Consider the following 21,425-nt stretch of genomic DNA (forward strand, 5'->3'; position numbering starts at 1 on the left):
TTGACATCTGTAAAGATATTTATTGACTCCAGGCTAGTTTAAAAGCAAAAAGTCTCACATACAGTGCTGTAAAAAGTTAATCACATGCAAATATAAATATCAGTAGTTCTCAAACATTTAATTACAAAATTTACTCTATTTTCAGAGTGAGCTTCGGAGCAATTTCTGGTACAGTAAAAAAATAAATTAAAATCTCCATGCATCAGCTCTGGCACAACAGAGTTCCATGGTTTGTGATGCCATCCCTTCCACAAAAGTGGATATTTTATACTTTTCCACCTTTGATGCCTTGAAAGACTCAAAAGTATTTTGTTTGCATTTCTAGAAGATTAAAATAAGCATATACTGCTTTCTGAATAACAATGGAAAAAGATGTCATGACTACTGCCTTAGTTCTCCTGATATAATAAGTCCAGGGATCCTTTTGTAGCACATAACAATGCAATCTTGTTTTAGAAATCCCAGCTTTCCCTGCAGCAGCACATTAGCAAAATATACTTTTTTCATTCACGTATTTATTCTTCCTGCACGCCCTGCAAATGAAATCTGAATAGTGAACTCCTGGATTTGAAGAATTTCCTACTTAACGTTATCACTCAGCTTGGTGCCAGCTGTCCCTAGCCCACCCTCACTGAAGCCCTGCTCTGCAGATGTCACTGGGAGTGAGCCAGAGCTGAGGGCAGAGCAGAGCCCCTGGTGGGCAGCAGAACCGCTCCTTGATGCTCCAGCCCCACCTTTCATTCCTTTGTGAGCCGCTGAGCACTCAAGGACAAAGCACTTCCCTTGTTCTTGCCTATTAAGTACTTAGCACTTTTGTTTCATTTGGAGGCTGTATTCATAAGCGAAACAGCAGTAACAAAACTTCAGGCGTCAGGAATGTTTTCAGTTCCCTCTGGAGGAGGACAGAATGAGGACAGCTTATAAAAAGGGGTAATTTTGGCCTTTAAAGTTTATTTTTTCAGCAACTTTTCAACAGACTTGAGTGGGAATCACAGGGTTGCATTGCTGGTTTTATATGCTTCCCCCAGTGAGCCAGAGCACCAGTTCCAGCACTGCACAGGGTGAATAAAGCAGCAACAAGCAGCCAGACTCCTGCTCTCCTCTGTGCCCCTTCGGTGCAGGACTTTGATGTTCTCCACTCCAAGGGACCACAGAGTAACAGGGAGACAAGAATCACTCATAAAACCAGCTCTGTGAACCCTCAGAGTCACTCGAGGATTTCAGTGGGAGGGGATCCTGAATCCCCAGAAGTCAACCAGATTTTATATCAAGGATTGTGATGACTCTGCAAAATACATCATCTGGTGACTGTGGAAAAGAAAATCATTCAAGCAATTAGCTTCCTAAAAAGCACAAGAATAAAGAAATTGTATGAAACAGCTTTAATACAGCTCCAGCAGAGTACTTGGTACACTAAGAAAAAATTCACCTCTTTTACAATCTCCTGGTTTTAATCACTGAAATCCTAAAAGTCCACATAACCTCTTATTGTTTCATCTACTGGGTGTGAGAAAAAACATGCTATGATGAAATCAGCATGATAGTGAAGGCAATTTGCCTTCACATTGTTGCTAGGAGAATAAATACAAATCTTGTGATTTAGTCACACACTACAATAATGGGGGGCAACAGTAAACCATGGTCATTAATCCACAATTGTGGATAAATTTGGGATGACTCAGAAAACCACAGTTCTACATATTGGCTAGATTATAGCACACAATGCAGAATCACCAGGAGAGCAAACACCACCTTATCCAGCAGAGACAGAATGGCATGGACAGGCAATATCTCATCCAGCAGAAAGCCTGACAGGATAAAGCTTAGCTGTCCCATTTTCAAACACATTTGAATTAGAAAGGTGAGTTTATACCAGATCAGTATTTAATACCATGAGTCTACAGTGGGGGTTTTTTGGCATTAAGCATCCTAAGGTCACATTTACTGTATTGTGAATCAATGGCTTAGATAAGTACAGAGAATTCCCTTTTGTCTTTTAGAGCTTCTACTTTACTAAAAAAAAAATTTAAAAATTAAAAAAAAATCCTTTAATTTTACAGCTACTTAAAATTTCACATACTTTTGCCCTAAAAGTATTTTAATTGACTAAAAACACGCCTAAAATCTCTTCATGGTTTACAAAACATTAAAATGTCTCAGATTACACCTCACATTGGTAACAACTGATAATAAATCCTAGTTCTGAAGATAGCTGACAACAATTCATATATGTTTTTCACTCTGATACATCTGATACAAACTAAAAAAGATATCATTTCCAGCATATAAATTTATATAAAGTTATGAATGTTGAAAAACTCACTGGATAAAGAATTATTTTCCCTAATAAATTACCTATTAATATAAACACTATTGACTGGTTAGCCATAGAAAAAGTCAAACAAAAATAAATCTTAAAGCATAAAAAGTTCTAAATCAATGTAGAAAATAACCAGAATGAATGGCTGGGGTAGGTGGATTTCACAAGGTTTAAATCCTATGTTTTAAAATCTTGATTGTCTGGATTAATTTTCTAGGCAAAAAACTACATGTAGGGTGACCTAGATTTATCAAAAAGCTTTAAAAAAATGTTATGAGTTTTTGCTTATTAGTTTTGTACTACTACAAAGAGTAGTACTGTTGTACTGCTATTTAAGAAGAAAGAGGAGATATAGTCCAATAAACATTGGCCAGTGTTTGAAATTGAAAATTGCTTCAAAGTACTTGTATATCTAAGAAAATTCTGGCATTGGGGGATGAAAACTCTGGAAATTTGTGGAAAGATGGAATTCTCCCATGAACACAACCATCTGCCAACTCAGTTTATAGCTCCATTAACAAAGAATTTGCCACAGTAAGAACCAATCAGCAGAGCAAAACTGTTAATTCTGAGGAACTTATGATAACATTGGTCTGTATTTGAAATTAGAGTCTGCAGAAGAAGGTTATATTGACCTATTTTTGACATAGTTCAGTGGGATTCATTAATGAAGGTTAACTGTCCTTCTGGAGAGCATATTTTTCTTTCATTTCAGCCAAAAGCAGCCCTGTTCACTTAGCCCAAGACCCCCTCTACAATGAGCGAGTGGCTAAGTGGGAATAATTAGATTCCTTTCACTAGCTGACTCTTGACTGAAACCAAAATGCTGATGTGTATGTATCCTCAGACTGCTGCTTGGACAATACTCTAGGAGATAGAGCAGGGGAAACTATACCTCAGAGTGAGCTCTATGCTTTTATTACACTTGAACAGGTCTGTTAAGGGTTTCTGTACATGCAGATCTTAATAACTGGAAAGTCATGTTAATTCTGATCATCCGGTTCACTCCCAGCTATCCACAACCTGCAGCAGTCTTTGCCTGTAACGTATTTTTGAGCTATTATTTTGCATAATATAAAAGTAATAAATAAATTAAGTACAAAACATAATTACAATAGTCTTAAATATCTTTTCACTGATTGTATGTATTAAAGATCCCAGTTTCTTTAACTTGTGCAGAAGATTCACCCATGTAATTAATTTTCTCTCTTTATGAGCTAGTACTATTGATCCCACTTCTTCTCTGAGAATAACTTTACACAATAAATGACAGCAGGAACTGTTAAGAAACTACAAAACAAGGGAGGATCATTTAGGAACATAAAACAAGGGACAATTATAATTTTCAGAGCTACTGAAAACCTGTAACAGTCAAGCTTTAAAGGGAGTTGCTGGATGCTCATCCTGTTCTGAAAATCATAATTTTTTATGTAGACATAAACACTTAGCAGTGGAACTTTCAAAAGTGCCAAGGGGAACTTGCTCAATATAGCTAATTAATTTAAATGAGAGTTAAGTGCCTTGTCTGTTTAACTGCTTTTGAAAATCCTACTATGCTTCCGTCTGCAGTTTTCACAACAAAAATACTTTGGAAAACTTGCCCTAAAGTGATCCAGAAGTTCAAATGTTATAAAACTAACTTCAGGGGATCTTAACTTTAGGCACACATTTCTAAAGATTGTCATGGGGGAAAGAAACTGTCAAAGAGGCCAAAGTCAGACAAAAGAAGCACAGAAAAGAAGGTGCTTTTTGACATTGAAAAAGGATTAAATTCTGCAACTCTTCAGCTCTTACTGATTAAAATGTTTGGGTCTGCAGCATTCTTTATACTGCTCAGACCTTACCAAGGCTGAGCAGGTCTCAGATTGTTAAGTAGCCTTGGGTAAACATGGTTTCTGGAAGATTTATTTTGTCACCTCATTTTCATGTGACATCTTCTGGATCCAGTTCACTACAAGGCAAAGTTCATTGCTAAATCTATGGGATATCATCTAGCTCAGCTGGACTGGGATAGCCCAGCCCTGTACCTAGTATTAGTAATGGTTTAAACATTATCTCAATTTCATTTGAGTAGCTTCTCTGAATTTGGAAAATACCTGGTCAATGTGCTATCATGGAATACCTCATACTTCCCCAAGATGTGGTTCCATTTCCTACTATTCCAATACTTGCCAGTGTGAAAACATCAGAACTACTTTGACAGCATATCTGCAAGACGTGTATTCATTTGCTATGAAATGGATCATGATACAAAAAGAGAATGGCTTCATTGCTATTTCAACAGACATAAAAATCGTCTCTACATGAGATATCTGCCTGATGGGGCTGCAATTTGCTTTAATGTGCAGCATTAAGATTCACAGTTCACTAAACCATTAAAATACAGACAAAATGCCATTTCATATCAAATAAACACCTCTGTCCTTCATGAACATTGCAAACACAATTCCCTCTAATATCTAATAATAGAGATAAAAAATTAATGATGTGAGAACTTGGCTAAAAGAATACAAGATTGACATGATGCAGTACAAATAGCATATTCACATTTCTGGAACCTACATTCTTCCAATTACCAGGCAACTCATATAGCAATGTCATTTAGCAATGCCCACAGCAACTGGAGAGGACTGATCAAAAATGCTAATAGGTCAAATATAATTTCTGAATTATGAGTTCAATATATATGTACAAAATATACTGTCTCCTGTTCTTAATTATCATGGAGAAACTTATCAGTTACTTAATTCAGCAACCCATGAACAATATAAAGACACCTGGACAACCTTCAAAGGGTTTTTCAGAGTAATGGTTTGGGTAATATTTAAATGTTTCTGATTACGCTATATTATCACTTGCAGGAGTTTTCATTTTTCTTTCAAATCTTAGAGCCAGATATTCATTTAAAAAATGAAAAATGAATGTTTAATTGTCTTGTTGTAACAAATGGAATTATGTGAGTTCTGGATAGAATAATGCAAATGGTAATTATAAGAGTTGTGGGAGCAGACAGACTGTAGTCCGTTAGCCAAGACCTTCAGAAGGATCAGGAGTCTTATATATAAATTCATGGGATTTTAATAGATACTGAGATTCTCAGCTATAACAAAGAACTGAAATAACACCTCCAATATCACTAAGATTTTTCTAATTTCTATCTCAAATTCCTGAGAGTATTTACCTTCTGACCAAAAAGGCCCATCATAGAAGTATTGCAAGAGAGAGAATTAAGGGAATTTCATCCAGTGTTTTGATTTTTAATTTGTCTTATATATCTATTCTCACAGTAAAAGTTAAAGTCTTTAATGTACCTTGTCCAATCAAGTCATCCCAACCATTAAAACCTAAAATTAAACTGAACTGGTTCAACTAAACAAATTCATTTTGAGTCTAAATATAATGATAATTGCATTCTGTCTGCCAGATGGACTTATCCCATTAGAGAAAAGCTGGGTATACAAACAACGATTTAAGCAGGCATGTACAGAAAGGAAATAATCAATGACAAAAAATACTATTTATATTAAAATAAAACAAAAGAAACAAAACTGAGAACTACTCCAGATTGCCATGCCAGTATAAGATCGCTATAATTTCCAAATTTGCCATAAATGCTGTAAATTATTTATATCTTTCACCCTATAGAGATGTTTTTTCTAACAACTGAGATGTCATTTTCATTAATTTTAGGCATAGATATTCCAAGGGTTCTGCAAAGAACATGGGATTATATATTTGGTTTTACCATGTACTGGTTGAAAACTAATGCAGTCTAATATCAGTTTGAGGAGTCTGAGAAGCTTGATGAGTATGAAAGGATCAGGCTGAAATACTACAAGGCAAATAATTTTTTCTCTTTTTCTTTAGGATCAGAAGTACAGGTTGTTGAAATAATCCAGATGGAAGCTGACTTCTGCTAACTGTAAATTCACCTGCCCAAATTTCTCCCTAGGGAAACCGGTTACCTCTCTCACAGCGTTCTTGAAGGAAAATAATAAAATTTAATATAATTTTTGTTTTAATATTTACATGTATAATTATTTTTATGCAAATGTGATACAAGAGAGGAAGAGAGGAAGGAAGAGAGGAAGGAATTCTAATTCTAAGCTGTGAATTCTTTTCTATATTTTGTTACAATGTCTAAAAAATGTAGTTTTGTTAGAGCACAGCAAGATTCCAATGCATTGACATGGAGAAACATCATAATTTCTGTTTCCTTTTAGTGTGCTACTGATGTCCGCCTGACAATCTGACATGAGCAAAAATTGTAACAAACTTGAACTGGTTTGTTTTCTGTCACATAATCACCAACATTTCTCCACTGTCACTCTGCCCTGAAGACTTTCTCTCTCCTGGAAATATCATTAAAATTCTCTGTACTGTTCAGCATCTCTACAAACCTTGTGCAGGAACAGGGAATTGCCACGTACCCAGCAGTGCACCATTGGAAGGAAGGAAGTGGCGGAAGGAAGTGGCGGAAGGAAGTGTCGGAAGGAAGGAAGTGTCGGAAGGAAGTGTCGGAAGGAAGTGTCGGAAGGAAGGAAGGAAGTGTCGGAAGGAAGGAAGTGTCGGAAGGAAGGAAGGAAGGAAGGAAGTGTCGGAAGGAAGGAAGTGTCGGAAGGAAGGAAGGAAGTGTCGGAAGGAAGGAAGGAAGTGTCGGAAGTGTCGGAAGTGTCGGAAGGAAGGAAGGAAGGAAGGAAGGAAGGAAGGAAGGAAGGAAGGAAGTGTCGGAAGGAAGTGTCGGAAGGAAGTGTCGGAAGGAAGTGTCGGAAGGAAGGAAGGAAGGAAGGAAGGAAGGAAGGAAGGAAGGAAGTGTCGGAAAGAAGGAAGTGTCGGAAGGAAGTGTCCGAAGGAAGTGTCGGAAGGAAGGAAGGAAGTGTCGGAAGGAAGTGTCGGAAGGAAGGAAGGAAGTGTCAGAAGGAAGTGTCGGAAGGAAGTGTCGGAAGGAAGTGTCGGAAGGAAGGAAGGAAGTGTTGGAAGGAAGTGTCGGAAGGAAGTGTCGGAAGGAAGGAAGTGTCGGAAGGAAGGAAGGAAGGAAGGAAGGAAGGAAGTGTCGGAAGGAAGTGTCGGAAGGAAGTGTCGGAAGGAAGTGACGGAAGGGTCGGAAGGAAGGAAGGGTCGGAAGGAAGGGTCGGAAGGAAGGAAGGAAGGAAGGAAGTGTCGGAAGGAAGTGTCGGAAGGAAGTGTCGGAAGGAAGGAAGGAAGGAAGGAAGGAAGGAAGTGTCGGAAGGAAGGAAGGAAGGAAGGAAGGAAGGAAGGAAGGAAGGAAGTGTCGGAAGGAAGTGTCGGAAGGAAGGAAGGAAGTGTCGGAAGGAAGTGTCGGAAGGAAGGAAGGAAGTGTCAGAAGGAAGGAAGTGTCAGAAGGAAGGAAGGAAGGAAGGAAGGAAGGAAGTGTTGGAAGGAAGTGTCGGAAGGAAGTGTCGGAAGGAAGTGTCGGAAGGAAGGAAGGAAGTGTCGGAAGGAAGTGTCGGAAGGAAGGAAGGAAGGAAGTGTCGGAAGGAAGGAAGGAAGGAAGTGTCGGAAGGAAGGAAGGAAGGAAGGAAGTGTCGGAAGGAAGTGTCAGAAGGAAGGAAGTGTCGGAAGGAAGTGTCGGAAGGAAGGAAGGAAGTGTTGGAAGGAAGTGTCGGAAGGAAGGAAGGAAGGAAGTGTCGGAAGGAAGGAAGTGTCGGAAGGAAGGAAGGAAGGAAGGAAGGAAGGAAGGAAGGAAGGAAGTGTCGGAAGTGTCGGAAGTGTCGGAAGGAAGGAAGGAAGGAAGGAAGGAAGGAAGGAAGGAAGGAAGCAGCTTTGGTCGCTAAGCCAAGACACAGCCTATACGGCTCTGATAGAGTCTGAGTCATGGACAAATTATTTAACCTTCTTGAATCTCAACCTTTCAGTCCACTGGAGAGAAGCTGTAATGCAGACAAGAGTGGAGACACTTTATTTGAAAATGTGGGTAAAAATTTCAAGTGGGGATGTTAGTGCTGTCCATCTCAGGTTTAGAAGGTTTTTTTGCCCAACAATTATAGTTTAGAAAATTTGAATAAGTCAACTTTTAATTTTAAAACTGAGCAGTATATTTTCAAAGAACCAATAGCAAAAATATCATCATAGTTCTGTGCTTTCTCAGCATGTCATAATCTTTCTTGCTATCCTCCGTTTTCAGAACTGCAATATCACCAATCTCTGGAATTACTAAAATAAAGAGAATGCATTTTTATTGTTCTGAACACGTTAACAAGTCATTCTCAGTTAGAGAAAAATACTTATAGGGAAGGATGCTCTAAAGTAATACATAAAAATTTAAAATAATGCTATTAAAAATATAAAGATTCTTATGTTCATAAATAGAGAAGTTTAAATACTTGCCTTGCTTTATTAATGCAAATATGTTATTTAGTACGCTGATATAGTAATTTTACCTCAAAGAAACCTACCCATATAATTAAGTCATATAATTACTAATGCCTGCTGAATACTTACATAGAGGAGCACACTGTGTTAGCCTAAAACGGGGAATAATCATGCCATGGTATCACAATATACAGAGAGTGTTTATTAGTACTACGCAGTCTTAAACTGCTAGCCTTTATATGGCTTGGGATCTACTTTATTTTTTTATTTTTAGCTGTTCTTGGCTTGTTTTGGTTCAGGATTTTTTTGTTTGTTTGTTTTTGTTTTGTTTTAACTTATACTTTAGTCCTCCCATGATTTGGTTTCTTCTGATTCTTTCAGAATTGCTGGCCCCAGCAGATGCTTGGTAGACAAAGGTAGGAGGAGCTGTAGTGTAATAACTTCTTCAATTTGCCAAAAAAGAAACATTAATATGGATGGAATAATTGGGAAACATAATATTACTCTCAAATGCTTTGGGGAGTAGACAACACAAAGTGCATGATTAGCAGGTCGTCAAATAAAGAACTACTGTTACTGCACTGTGTAACCACCAAATGGAATTTTACAGAAATCTAGTAGGCACTTCTATTCAACACATGCAATTTATTTTTTTTCTTTACTGCAAGCATGAACCACAATTAATTTTCAAGCACTTGCTTCTGAAGATAGCCTCTTCATTTACAAAGGAGACAAAAAATTACCCCCGACTAAATCAAAGAAGCCCAACAAACCAAAACACACCACAGAAACATCCCATTCTAGATGACATTGGCAGACTTCAGATTTTTTGAAAGCTCTTTTAGTGATCTACTTTCTATATTTTTAAAACATATAATTAGTACCAATGTATGAGACTGAAAATCAGGTTTCCAAAGTTATTCTTTATGCAGACCACTTTCACACCAACGATCTCTCTTGCATATCCTTACCTAGAAGGCCCTGCTGCCCTTACATGTCCCTGACATGCACTTGAAGAGAATTTTATCAGCATTTATAAATAAAACTCATGATGTACACACAGGGATTGAAGTCATTATGCACTACCAAAAGCAGACTGGGCCATAATTTTTCATATGTAATTAAAGAGGTCTTTAAGAAAAGACTGGATGTGGCATTAAGTGCCATGGTCTAGTTGACAAGATGGTGTTGTGTCATAGGTTGGACTTCATGATCTCAAGAGTCTTTTCAATCAGCTTAGATGATTCTGTGATTCTATGTTCACAAACACTCAAATTAAAAACAAACTAACTAAATTCCCCCAAAACTTGTCAGATTTAGATTTTGCAATAAATGGGCTTTTGAGAGGAAATCTTCCACCATCACATTTGTTGTCAGCTGATTGGTTCTGCTCATCTCTAGTACTAAGGCTATGTGAACCATAGTGCTTGAAGTACTTTTTTACTTCCTGCAGTTGATCATGCAGAAATAGTTTGCTAGCATACCTTAAAAAATTTAGTGTTTTGAGAAAAGAAGAGCATAGTTTTTGCAAAGAGTTTTTTAACATCACTTTCTTGTGCCTAGAGAATCTTCTTCATTCTTCCCAAGGCCCATCACTAGTCTAATAGCTTAGCTGCATTTCTTAATGAAAGTTTTAATACCCATAACAAACATGCTTCCTCCCAAATCCAGTTATTTTAGCTACAGTTATCTAAATTAGAGCTGGCTTGTCCCCAGCCCAGTGCTCCATAGCTACTGTGTTTCCCTCCAATCTGTGTCAGGTGCCTTTCAAACCCAATGGTCCTCAGATTCTTCCTCACTTCACAACTCAGCATAGACAAAAAGAACACAAGGGGTTCAGCACAGTTGCCATTTGAATTTAATATAGTTTCTTTTTTTAATTTTAAGAATATATAATTTCATAAATCCCATTTGGTTCATGAAAAATATTCGCCATGACATGATTTTAATTATTGTATTGATTAAAAGTGAGTTTATCAAAACAAAGAGCTGTTGTCCCCAAACGCCTTCATGATGGGCTGTGAAACAAATGCACTGGGCTAAACCTTCAGCTGATTTAGTTCAGCCCAGAAAGTTTAGTACCATTATGCCAACAAGTTTTTATTTCTTAAGGGGATGAACTGTCACAGTTTTTATCTTTAATATTTAATTATTTTTAAAATAGAAATCAGCGAATCACAAAAAGCCTCAGCTGAATGTGAAGAAAAAGATGCTGATAAGTTTGTTTAGGTTTTAATCCTCCCCCACTATTTTTAAATGGTTTAATCTACCTCCTATTTCTTGATCAGAGCAAAAGGCGCTGTGTGCATGAAACAGAAAAATGAATGGTCCCAGATTCCATCCTGCACAACCCTTTCTACAAATTAATACCAACACAGATAATGTATTATTTTTATTCCTGCTCTGCTCACAGACCAAGATGTCAATTGCAGTAAGGGCCATACAAATCTACAAGAAAAAATTATGGTCTCAATTCCAAAGAATTTATAGTCAAACTATAGGATAAAGGAGAGCAGAGTATTGGTAGAATAGAGAACAGACCACCCTAAAACTATTAAGGCAACACAGATCAGCATGATCAGCCACCTTGAACAGGGGTTTTTTGAGGAAATTTTGTCAAAAAAGATTTTTAAGGAGGCAACAGAAAGAGGAAACCAGGGCAATTTTGTATCTATTTACTGAGCTTTCATCCAAGTATAAGACAGACAGCATGAAGGCATTGGCTTCACCAGTGACGTCTCAAAGAGTAACATAAAACAGAGCTGAAATATCCTGTGCATCTTAGTTTCTAAAAACTGTTTTAGCAAAGTGAAGCACTCAAAATTTTGGGAAACATTGCCCTCACTTCAGCAACCTTCATTGACTCTGACAGAGGAACAGACAAACTCAGCTGAAATACAAGGATCAAATTTATTTACTTGTCTGAAAAAAAAGAGGCACTATATACCTAAACTGTTCCTGACACATTTGTCCAACCTGTTTTTAGGAAAGAAAAGCTGTAGTACGTTATACTTTGAAACATATCAAACTCTAAACCCCAGAACAGTACTTAAAGATGGCTTCCCACTTCAATGATGCATATCTTATTTTTCAGCTCCTCTTCATGAAGAGTCAAATCTTTTCATGATAAAGACTTTGAATTTTTAGCACTACATAAACAAAAGAAATCACACTAGCCTTTTAAACACAGTTCCAGACAGGAAGTAAAACGACATACACAAAAATTGTGAAAGTCTGAACTAACTCACAACAGGCAGAAAACAGACTGTATTTTATACTGAGATTTCCAGCAGCAGGAGAAGAACTTTTGCTGCCAAGTTAGTGCTGTTGCTTAGAATGAAGAGTCAATAATTAAATTTAAAATTCTGCAGAGAGCCCTAGTGATCTGGAAGGAACAAAAACAAGCATGAGGAAGAAGTTTAAACTAGAGAAAGTGCCACACAACATGTTTAGTCAAGTGGGGAAGAAACAAACCAAACCCAAAAATATGTCCTCCTAAAGAAATAAGGGTGAAGATTTTCAAAATGAGAGAAAGTGAGAGGGTTTTATATGGACTAAAAATATTGGGATTTATTTTATAATATTTACAGAACTGAGTAGATAGCAAGCTCTTGAGACTTTATGGGGAAATATGGAGAATTTGAAAATGGGAAACCTAGTGCTTACATGCTGAAAAGGGAGGGAATGAAGAAGCCAGGGAATTATCAATCATTCATTTTGACTTGGATTCCAAGAAAAATCCTGAAAGAAATAAACAAACACATTTCAAAAACACATAGAAAACAAACAAGACAAGTAACAGCCAAAAGGGATCTGTCATCAATGGGCTGTCACATTTCCTTCAGCGAGAGGGTAACAGGCAATGTGGAAGAGATAAGCAGCCAGGTGTCATTTATCTTAACATTAGAAGGATTTTTGACAACATCTCAAATTAGACTCTCAGTCACAAGCAACCTAGTGAAACAGATTTAGCCCCTAAGGGCTAGGTGCAAATTATATCAGAAAGCTGAGGAAAGATAAATTTGTAGTTGATTTACTGTCAGAAGGGAAGGGATGGCACTGGGTGTGGTCTGTTGTTAGTCTGCTATTATTCAATATTTGTAATAACCACTCATTTTGTCTGGATCATAACATAGAGTATAGGGTGATCAGATTTGGGCAGTAACACTGGGAAAGGCTGAAGCCATGCTGAAGGTCAGAATACTTATTTCAAATGATACTGCAGAGTCTGAAAAAATGAAGCATACCGTTCAACAGGGACAACTAGCAGTACATTATGGGTCAGGAAGGACAGAGGTGGCAGCTCTGCAGAAGAAAAAGAGATCCCAGGGCTCTAGTAGATTGTGATATATTGAATCAATGTTGTCCTGTTGCAAAAGGGGCAAATGCCAGATAAATGCAGATAGATACAACAGTCTTCCCCCTCTACTCTCCATCATGACTACGTGAAATTATGTTTCTCCAGTACTCTGCACTAGTGAGACTGCAGTCAGAACACTTTCTGAAGGCGAGGTCATTGTGTTTCCCTCTGAAGGAGAATCAAATGGGGAGGCCAGAGGAAATCTGCAAAGATCAGAAGCACGTCTAGAAAACACGATCTATGTGACTAAATTGAACAAATTCCTCTTGTATAGCCTGAAGAAATAACATAGCCTAGGAGGTAAAAACAACAGTCCTCAAATACATGAAAAGGATGAAGATGTGCACGATGTACACTGAATAAAATAAGCTTAAATTATAGCAAGAAGGAGTAAAGTTAGGTATTCTTAAGACACTTTGGAGAAATAAGAGTAGTTAAAAAATGAAAGATTATGCCTTCAGAAGCTGCAAAGTCTTCATCCTTAAAACAACATAAGTGTAGAAGATGTTAACTTTATCCAAGGGCTAGAGAATCTCTTGAGATCCCTTTTGCTGTCTTCTATAAGGCAAAGGCAGATTTCAGATACTAACTATTTTGAGAACAAATAAAAATATCATAACTAGGCTAAATAAATAGGAAAATAGAAAAATGCCAATGTACTCTCTTGGCAGCTAAGTTCTTTAGGCTGTCTTTTGTGATTTTACAGAATACCTATTTAGGAAAAATATTTTCAAGAAAAAAGTAAACAAGAAATTGTAATGATCCTACTTTTCCTATATCTTGCATAATTAATGATGAATTTTAAATATTGTATGGTAAATTGCTTTTGTTTGCAGTGAAAATGCTTCTCTAAGTGTTAGGGAAAGAAGGTCTACGTAAAAGAAATCAGCACTGCCACAATAATAAACTGTTTCCCACATAAGGGAACTTAAATCAATTTGGGATATATTAAGCATCTAGCATGTAAAAAAAGAAGTCCAAATTGGAGTCTTATATGAGAATGGAAAACAGGTAGACAAGTTGTCCTTAACCAGTAAAGTGATGCACAATCTGAAGCAAAAGAAAATCCTAAATACTAAATAACCATGTTTATAACTCCATAAATCTTTCATGGCTTTCTTCTCGAGCTCTTGCTAAAGACTGATAAAGAGTCTTGTATTCGGCACAAAACCAAGTATAGGAGTCCAGTTGCTTCTATGCCTCCCAGCATTTGCTCAAGAGATACAGGACATTACCTCTGAGGGGATTATTAGAAGATCAAATCCACCAAACAAATGAAAGCCAGAAAACTTTAGAAGTGATGACCCCATCTTTGAATCACTGTGCAAAATCAGTATGTACAGCTCGCCTGCTCCACACAGCCCAGGGCAGCCCAGTACTTAATTATCCTCATCCTTAGAATCTTCTAGCGTGTCTGGATTAGATATCTCTCACTGAAATTCAAATGCACTACCTCTAATGGCCAAATTAACTATGTCTAACATAGTTCTTTTCCTGAATAATCCCTTCTGTATTGGAAGAGATTAACACAGCCCCCCTCAATGAAGTTTTCTTCAGACTAAACAACCCTACTCTGCTCAATCTTTCCCTAAAGGCATATTTTAGATGGCTGATCATTATAATTGCTTGCAGCTGGACTCTCTCCAGCTACTTTACTTTTCAGACAGAAGTCACAGTTCTGCTAAGGAGCTCACAGCACCGCAGAAGAGAGAACAGATCAATTACATCACAAGTTTAGGAGTTCCTTGCTGTAATGGCTTCTGGTGATGCAAATCAGTTAACCATTCCAAAGCTATTGCTTAGCCTTATGCCTAAGTTTTCCATAAAAGGGGAGCTCACTTCAATTCCTGCAGCTACCAGAAAGGGCACTGCAATCCTGCTTCTTTGACCCAGTCATTTCAAACACACTTTATTGACATATTCAACACTAAATTTGTTTACTGTGAGCTGAAGTTACAATTAATTAGCTATGCATTCTTCATTTCCTATATTCAGATATATTAATATCACCATTAAATCTAGTGATACCATTTTGGATATTCAGAAATTAATTCCTGATCTTTAAATATATATTTTTAATAGTGTTTGGGGGTTTATCCAGATGAAAAGTTCTGGATAAATATTAGATTACTATCCTGTAGTAATTAGAATAATATTAGTGCAACATGAAGAGAATTGCAGCAAAGCAAACAGAAAAAAATAATCATACAGTACTGTTCTGCTAACTGCTGGTTATCCTCTTTCATCATATAATAACTATTGAAGGCCTTTTTCATTTTCCATTTAATGATTGTTAATTTTGTGGTAGACTTCCATTATGTAACACAAATGAGCAATAATTAATTTAATAATTTAATCTGCAATTTTTGCTTTTAAGGACTTTTAAACAATTTGCTTCAAGCTTTAAAGGGCAGCTTAATTTTCAAATTGCAAGACATATGTAAATTTCAGGGTGGTGTCAATGCTAAAACTCACATTAGCTTGTACCAGGGGAGTAGCTAACCCTGCTCTATAGTCCTCTATATGAATGCAAAACTCTCTGGAAATTCATTCAAAAGCTTCTTAATTTTTATTGTTCTATCACTGTTCACTTTTTTTACTGTGAAAGAGAAAAGAATATTTTAAAACATAAGTTCTATGCTTGTCATTCTTTTCCAGTTTGTTGAAAATACAGGAATACTCTTGGTCCTGTTGGTTATGGCTATTCGAAGAACAATTCATTCTAATCATACCACTTTTACAAAGGATGAACACAAAAAGCTATAAAATATCTACCACCCAGTCAAGAATCCTGTGACAAATTCACAGCCAAACATACAACTGCAACTTCATGCTTCATTTGAGGAACCTGACTTTCACTCACCCTGACAAGGTGAGAAAAAAGTCACTATTCATCCTAACTCTCAAGCAGAGACTGTTTCACTGGCAATTTCCTATCATTCTAATGAAGAAAAAATGGTTATCAAATTTCAGGACATTTTCCCAGCAGCTATCTTTTATCCATTTTATTTTTGGGGGTTTTTTTTGTTTTTTTGGAGTTTTTTTGTTTTTCTATAGAGAATCAGTCAAGAAGTCTATTTCATTGAAGGGGAAAAAAGACTATTAGGATCAAAGTAAAAAAAACTTCAGAAGGAAGACAAGTTGTCATTCTCCTTCAGTTCTTCTAAGGTCATTGGCTCTCAAATGTAGGTTCTGTTTTGATTTTCAGTGATGTCTGAAATAGTTTCTGTCTAATATGGGCACTTCTGAAAATCATTTAATGCTCTTTTAACATCTGTATTCAGCCTATTTCTTCTCCATTACAAAGCTTTTATATCATTACAACCCATAACCTTTCAATAGCATAAAATCCCAATTTTATTCATTGTTTCTTGTATTTTTTGTCTCGTATCCCTTCTCATTTACAGTACCTGACTGTTGACTTATCTTTTTAATCTAGAATTGGTCCTTAGCAGACACAATTTTCATATTGACCTAAGACACAAACAGTAGGGAAGAACAAATCCTGAGTCATACTACTTGACCAGTGCTAAGATCAAGACTAGTTTTGTGAAAACTTACTACTCTAAAAACCATAGCAGTCTCTTCTATTTTCCGCCTTATGTAGAATAAAGAAAGATAGCAGTACAATTTTGAGAAGAATAGAAGAACCTAAAACATTTTTGCTTGTCTCCTTTAGTTTTATTTTTAACCTGGGATCAAAAATTTTGATATCAGATAACATGGGTTTGTTAGAGTGAAAGTTTGAACTCTATGGCCTTATTACATGGAGGCAGAAGAACACCCTGCAGGCCATGTGATTGTCATATTTTGTTTATAGATATAATCATATTCAGTACTAAGTGCTTTTATTGTGTATTTCCTTGTACTGTGTTCTTTTGTTAAACACAGGGCTTAGGTTAAGCATTTTAAAAACATCTATCAATTATATAATAGCTACCACAGGAAAAGAAGAGGCTTTCTGACTTCTTTAATGAAATACAGTGGCCTTCAGCAAAGCTTAAAACTTGTTTAATGCAGTTCTGGAAAACATCAGAAGTTTTTTGAGTCATTTTCTTTTACCATGTCACAAGAAAGGGAACTAATGGATTTTGAATCTGTAACTTTCAAAAATAATTGACTAATTTCAGTGTTGATGGATTCCTTCAGTATTAGATACAAGACATGAGGCCTAAAAAAGAAGAGAAATCAAATACTGATTCAAATATCTTTATGATCTGGCTGCCTGAAGGGAAGCTCACTGTCAGTGTGAGGTTCCCAATTTTTACTAGTTCACCAATCACTGTGCTTAAGGCTGATGGTGGTTATGGCTGTGTCTCTGATAGTTCATCACATCAGTGTAATTTTAATTTATAGTTTTCTTCATAAATCAAGATCATTATGGAAAAATGGATGCCCCTGAGTCATTCATATCCTCGGTGCATACACTCCATAAATGTGAAAGCTTATGCATCTTATTATTTCTAAGAGAATGTTAGAAATCTGTTATTGTAAAATATCTTTTTTTATTTTAACAGAACTCTTGTGCTCCAGTGAAAAAACAAAACGAGACACAAAAATCCCAAACCTAAAAACAAAACCAATACAAGTGAATTCTGTCTTTAAAATTCACTGTTTTCACTTGAAACACAGAATCAGAGAAAGGCCTGTATTCAAAGCAACCTGAAAGATCATCCAGTTCCAACCCCTCTGCTGTGAGCAGGGTCACCTTTCACTAGACCAGGTTGCTTAGAACCCATCCAACCCAGCCTCAAACAGCTCCAAGGAAACCTGCAGGGTTTTTGCATGCTTTGGATTTTTCTTAAGGAATAGTATCATGTAAGTTGATATCCAGTCCAGCATTTTAACGGCATCTCTGCTAAATGTGTGATTTTGAAATCACCCATAATTGTGTCTGCCTGAAGACTCATCAGAAGATCAAAATCACTAACTTGGAATATGGATTAAGATCTACATATTTCTTTCTTAATGGAGTCTTTAAACATAGATTTTGATAGATAGAAACAACGTATAATCTTGAAATGTAATCTTAGATCGTTTCAAATTGTATTTTAAAATATGTGGGGTTTTTTTTTAAGTCAATTATTAGATTTTTAAATTCTTTCAACTTTTTCCAACTGGTACTTAGCTTTAAAAATAGAGCATTTTAAAATGCTTTTAGAGGATTTTAAAATAAATGTTCAGAGAAAAAAAGAAATTAACCAAAACAAACTGAATGGGTTTCTAAGGAAAGGAACTCAGGAAGTGATTATCAAAACTTTAGGACTGGAACTATTTCCATCTACTGCCACTGACATAAACCATCAGTCAATATGTGTGTCTAGTCTAGCCCTTATAACAGCACATGCAATACAGAACACAGTTTCTAAGGGTGAATTCATTATTAATCATAGAAAGAACCTGATTCAAATTATAAGTGCAAAGAAAAGCAAGCTTGTTTCTAACAACTTTACTTGTACAGATATTACATGGTTGAGAGCTCAAATTTGCTAAACCCACACATCTGTAGAGAACTTTTACGTGTGACCTGGTATGCAAAATGCTGTTACAATATGAATAAAACATAACTTTTGCAGAAAAGCTACCTTTGCCTGAATTTTTATTCATATAAACCAGAAATATATTTTTTTTGGAAGAAAGCATTTTAACTATCAGACTTCCCTGAAAATTAAGTTATCTTTTTCTACTGATAAAGAAAATTATGAAAGTAAACAGAAAACACTGACAGTTAATGTATCATCAATGAGCAGAAGTTCTAAGGCAGGTATTTCTTTTCTTCCTTTAAAATCATACTAAAAGTTTAAAAGGTCTGATTGTTTCCAGTATATTAGGATCACTTAAAGTCAGGAAACCTTGGAGAGTAAAAGGACTTTACTAAAACGGGTGTAAATTTACATGGTCAGATTCATCAGACAGGTTGAGATTATTGTTGGACATTTCTAAATATTTGATTTCAGAGTTTCTTTGTGTCTGTCAAAGACTGAGATACCTTTTTCAAACTCAATAATCATGCAAAAATTTTAATTTGGAAGATGGTTAGTGTTTCTTAATTTAATTTATGTACTGTATCAGCATTGTCATGCATTTGTTTTGTAAGAATTACAAGAGTAGGACTGATCAGTAGTCATGAAGTGCCTGTATCTGGAAGCTATAGTTGCTTCAGAGGAAATGTAAAAGGTCAGTTAGCCTAAAGGAGAGCATTAATGCTACTGAAGTCTCCATGAAGAAGCCAGCATCAGAGCTGGAAGGGTCCCTGCAGCTGGTGAAGCCTGCTGAGAAAGAGTCCCTTAGGGAGGGTGATGCAGAGTCTTTATCCAGCCACTTTCTGCCCAAAGGGAAACCAGCACTGCAACGAGAAAGGAACAAGTCTGAAGCTTGACAAGGACCCTGCAGAGTCAGTGAAACTTTGAGGAGCCAGAGACATCTGCAGAGCAACCCTGAATTCTGAGGGTGGTGGCCAGAGACAGACTGGGGCTGGTTACCAGGTGAGAAGACACAGCCCAGACAACAAACCTGCAGCCAAAATATGATCTAAATTAGCAAAGAGCATCTTAAGGAAAAGGAAAATTGAAAAGTAGGGCAAATGAGGAAATCAGAAATAGAAAAGGGAAACATTTCAATTAAGTTATTTAGATGGAAGATATGTTCTAGTTTGTCTTACAATAATTTTTCCAAGGGTTGAACTGTACTAAAAACCTGTTACTTTCAAGATTTATTTTTCTGACAGGGAAAATGAACAGAATAATAAAAACGATAAATTTTCTGAAGCACAATACCAGCTACATAGATGAACATCATCATAAACACATTATAGCTACATGTTCTGCACAATTTGAGGAAGAAATATCTGTAAAAACCAGGGTAGAGGTATCTACAGAGGATATCTAGCTTACAAATATTCACTAAAAATCATAGTTACATGTATCTTCATTAAAAATAAACTAGAGGAGAAAGGGTATAGGGGGGAAAGTATTGTATTTTAAAAGCATCTCCTTTAAAGAGCAGCAGGGTAAAAATTGTTCTGCCATCTTAATGCTGCTTCACTTTCAATAAATATAGATGTTTTCACAGAAACTAATGAAAACATCCACTGTGTTCCCTATGATTCATTGGCAATCAAAAGCCCTTCCTAATTTGCAATATGATGATCTGGAGTATTGACAATCATTCAAAAAGATGGCTTGGTTTTAATATATTTTGTCTAGTTAGAGGAGGCAGCAGCTTTGCCACAGCAGATCATCATCTGTCACAACTGCCGTCAGCACCTGCTAAGAGTTCAGTGAGGGTGCAGGAGGAGCCAGCCCTGTGTGCCTGCTCCCATCCTGGCCCGGGGGAGCAGGGGCTCTGCAGCAGAGCAGGGGGGGTGGAGCGAGAGCAGGGCCCTCACACAAGGCTGGGAGCAGAACCCGGCACTGCAGGGCACTGTGCCAGCCAGCCCACCCGTGTAGGGGGATAGAATACAAGAAAATAAAACAGTGTAGAAAGTAATCTCACGCCTAAGGAGTTGCAGCTGGGGCAATTATCAAAGATTAGGAGCAGGCCTGACTTTAACAGGCCACAGCTGTAAGCAATGAGAAGAAGAGTGCTATAAAAGAGTGGGGTGGCCCCTTGAGAAGGGAATTGGAGTTGGTTAGCTACTTTGTGAAGAAGAGTCAGTGCTCTGAGGAGCTGCCCATAAGAAACATCAAGAAGGTTTGGAACTTCTGTGATAAGGAGGCAACAGTATGGAACCCCTATAATAAGATGACAACACACCCATGTCTTCACAACTCCACATACTGGACAGAGCCTGCCTGAGAGCTGGAAAAACCAAATGCATCCAGCACGTGAGCTCATGCTGGTGAGAAAAGAGAGCCAGACAACATTCAACACATCCTTAACTAATGAGAGGTAATGAGGGCATGCTTAGATAAAACCTTTCCAGTTAGATTTGTGGGCAATGTGGTTAGCACGATGTGGTTTCAGTAGTATGAGTACCCATCAATCCAATCATATTTCAGTGTTCCCTCGAGTACATATACATGAGGCAGAAATAATGGGACTGAAAAACTACAGGCTTAATGAAAAATTTAAAAGTCTAGGGGGACATAAAAAAGGACAGATCATAAAGAAACTAAAATTGAAGCAAAATTTTCAGCATCTTTTTTGATATTACTATATAACTGTTATGTTAGTACTAGCATTTGTGCAAAATGTGTGTACCAGTTTTTGAATTAATAAACACTAACTTTTCAGAAAAATGTAGCCATTATCAAAATCAGGAATGTATTCATAATAGCTATGATAAGAATCTAACTGTAGTTTTTCCAGAAATTAATGTTTAATATTAAACTTGTTTAACCATTTTTTTTTCTTTTATGCCCTCCAACACACAGATATCATGTTAGTGAAGGGAAATAACACTGCCACACA

At 36.8% G+C, this 21,425-nt stretch overlaps 1 protein-coding gene across 1 annotated transcript in view; it reads right to left on the bottom strand.

Moving 5' to 3' along the window:
- Positions 1 to 21,425, bottom strand: part of GRM8 (glutamate metabotropic receptor 8) — a 316,661-nt gene that overhangs the window by 43,945 nt on the left and 251,291 nt on the right. The window lies entirely within an intron of this gene.

The sequence above is a fragment of the Ammospiza caudacuta genome, chromosome 5, assembly GCF_027887145.1.
Source record: "Ammospiza caudacuta isolate bAmmCau1 chromosome 5, bAmmCau1.pri, whole genome shotgun sequence".
Lineage (NCBI taxonomy): Eukaryota > Metazoa > Chordata > Aves > Passeriformes > Passerellidae > Ammospiza > Ammospiza caudacuta.